A 3,495-nucleotide genomic window follows, 5' to 3' on the forward strand; every position below is an offset into this window, starting at 1 on the left:
CTATTTGTCTTTTTTTAGTTTTAGTCATTATTGATGTGGAATATTAGTTGAAGGTGTGTTACATTCACCTATCTTGTGGAATGAGAGACCCAGACCCCAGAAAAGCCCTGTTTCATAGCCCTTACACAGACCCTGAAAGGCTAGGCTCTGAGCCCCAACCCAGTGAAGGAAACACACTCTAAAAATGGGACCAGAACCTTCCTCAAGACCCAGTAATACCACTTTTGGGTATATATACAAAGGATGCTCAATTGTGCCACAAGGACATGTGCTCAACTATGTTCATAGCTGCTTTGTCATAGCCAGAACCTGGAAACAACCTAAATGCCCCTTGACCAAAGAATGGATAAGGAAAATGTGGTACATTTACATAATGGAGTACTACACAGCAGAAAAAAATAAGGACAGCTTGAATTTTGCAGGAAAATGGATGGAGTTAGAAAACATCATTTTGAGTGAGGTAACCCAGACCCAGAAAGACAATTATCACATGTACTCACTCATAGGTGGTTTTTAAACATAAAGCAAAGAAAACCAGCCTACAAACCACAATCCCAGAGAACTTAGACACTAAGAGAGACTTACATAGATGTAATCTACATGGGAAGTAGAAAGTAGAAAAAGACAAGAACTCCTAAGTAAATTGGGAGCATGGGGACCTTGGGCAAGGGCTAAAGGGGGGAGGGGAGAGGCAGGGAGGGGAGCAAAGAAAAATGTAGACTTCAATAAATATAAATAAAAAAGAAAGAAAAAAGGAAAATAGGACCAGAGCCAGAGGAAGAGACACTTTATCCCTGATCCAAGAGCCGGAGAAAAGTCCCCAGACCCTGAAACCAGGACCAAAAGAATGTACTAAGCCCCTAGATTCAGAGAGTACCAAAGATATTCTTTCTGGTACCAAAATTAGGGTCAAAAGGTAAAAAGAATTAAAAAAAAAAACAAAACAGAAAAACAGTTTGGCCCCAGAATCAGAACCATCTCTGTCCCTGACACCAAACCAGTCAATCCCTGAGCAGGGAAAACTCACCAATCACTGAGTCCCTAGGGTCTTGGCCTTCCTCTCAGGACTGGAAAGCCCCCTTACATCATAGGGGACAACCAATCCCAAGCCTGGAAGACTAAAATTCCCTTACCCCACTAGGGGGCAGCCAATCATAAGCCTCTTCCTCTATATAAACACTCTCTATCCGCTGCTGAGGTCCCTCTCCTGCACTGCTGCTGCTGCTTTAGACCAAGGGACCTGAGTTAACTCGCAATAAAGACTCCTTGGTTTTGCATTGGAGTTGATCTCATGGTGGTGATTCAGGTGCTGGGTTTTAGGCGTAACATGAAACATTGTTTAATGATGCAAACATGTGTTGCATTCTTGTAGCACGAATAATAAAAACCCAGAGCCAGATATTGGAGTTCAAGCTGAAGATCAAAAAAGGAAAGCAGCCAGAATGGCTCTTACCTCTACCTCAGACCAAAATGGGCAATTCTGCCTCCACAAATCCTCAGACTGAGAATAAGCTGAAATCTGTCTCTACCTGTCTTATATTTCTCTCTCGAGCTGGTCACTAGTGTGGCTGCTGGGACTAAAGGTGTGTGCCACCACCGCCTGGCCTGTTTGGCTGACTAGTATGGCTGCTTTGCATACTTTGCATTGATCTTCAGGCAAGCTTTATTTATTTATTCAAACACAAATATTATGCCACTATACATTCTTTTATATTGCATTTGTTTAACTCAGTGAAACTGTGCTACTTTGCCTGTCTGAAACACACGATTGATCTAATAAAGAGCTGAAGGCAGGAGAAAGGATAGGTTGGGCTGGCAGGCAGAGAGAATAAATAGGAGAAGCAATTTGGGAGGAGAAAATCAAGGAAGAAGGAGAAGGAGCGAGGACATCAGGGGCAAGCTACCCAGATACACAGCAAGTCACTGAGTAAGAAGTAAAGTAAGGTGCACAGAAACAGAGAAAGATGAAAGCCCAGAGGCAAAAGATAGATGGGATAATTTAAGAAAAACTGGTAGAAACAAGGCAAGCTAAGGCTGGGCATTCATAAGAAAGAATAAGATTCCATGTGGTTTATTTGGGAGTGGGGTGGCGGGCCCCCCAAAGATCAAAGAGTGTAAAGTAACAACTACACATTATAGTAGATGTGTGGAGACAGGTGGCATTTCACCGGGGAGATACCCGCACATACATACATAATATACAGTTCGTGCATTTTGTGTTATTTCATAGACAGGGACTTGCACAGCCCAGTCTGGCCTGGAACTCAAGAAGTACCAGAAGGTGACATAGCGCTCCTGATCCTTCTGCTTCTAGTTCCCCATGCTGAGATTACAGGTGTGCACCACCACACTTGATCTATGTGTTGTTATGGGTTGAACCCCGGGCTTGGTGCATGCTGGGAAAGCATTCTACGAACTGAGCTGCAAGCCTCATCACTAGTTTTTTTTTTTTCTCACAATTCAAAAAGGACACACAGAAATGTATAGCTGGTAACTGCTGGAGAAAGACTATTTTACTGTCCTAAAAAGATGTTCTAAACCTACACATCACTCCACTAATATAGAGAAATAACACCTCAAGAAAGAACATGTGAGCCCTCATGTACCCTACCTGGTGCCCTTTGGGGTAAAATTCATCCTTCATTAGCTTTGTGCTTTCTGACATTGGGATACTAAATTGGGGTGTTGTCTTGTAAATGAGTCACCATGGGTATTACTTGTGAGAATCCTGCTCAGTTCAGTGGTCCAGGAATTAAAAGCCAAGTGGGGAGGGACGTTAAGAGTATCGTGTAAAATTGGTGGCAAGATATAGGAGTCACTGAACAGTGCTGGCCTGTCATTTCATCAGTAACAAGGTGAATAAATCCTGTTAATGAGATCTTACAAACCCTGAGACTCACCCGAATTGTTCTCTGCAGGATGGTGCAACCGTCACTTCCTGGTGTTGCCCTGTCCAAGTCCCACAAACCAAATGACTTCAAGTAACAGACACACATGCCTGTGGTCTTAGCACTTGGGAGGTGGAGGTAGCAGGCTTAGGAACCCAAGTCTATCCTTACTACAGCTATGTGGTAAGTTTGAGGTCAACATGGGCTACAAGAAATCCTATCTCAAGCTCTGGAGAGGTGGCTCAGAGGTTAAGAGCACTGGCTGATCTTCCAGAGGTCTTGAGTTCAATTCCCAGCAACCACATGGTGGCTCACAACCATCTGTAATGAGATCTGGTGCCCTCTTCTGGCCTGCAGGCATACAAGGAGGCTGAACACTGTGTACACAATAAATAAATAAATCTTAAAAAAAAAAAAAAGAAATCCCGTCTCAAACAATAAATGACAACAAACACAAATTTTTCACTCAATTACTCAATTAGTCTGCCATCCCAGCATTCAGGAGGATGAGGAAGGAGGCTCTCAAGTTCCAGGATCCAGGACACCTTCAACTGCATATCAAAACTGTCTCTAAATCGAGAATGAACACTTACCTGTTCTAAGAACT

The sequence above is a fragment of the Microtus oregoni genome, unplaced genomic scaffold (assembly GCF_018167655.1).
Source record: "Microtus oregoni isolate MIOR12 unplaced genomic scaffold, Mior012 000017F_ref0000208, whole genome shotgun sequence".
NCBI classification, from domain to species: Eukaryota; Metazoa; Chordata; class Mammalia; order Rodentia; family Cricetidae; genus Microtus; species Microtus oregoni.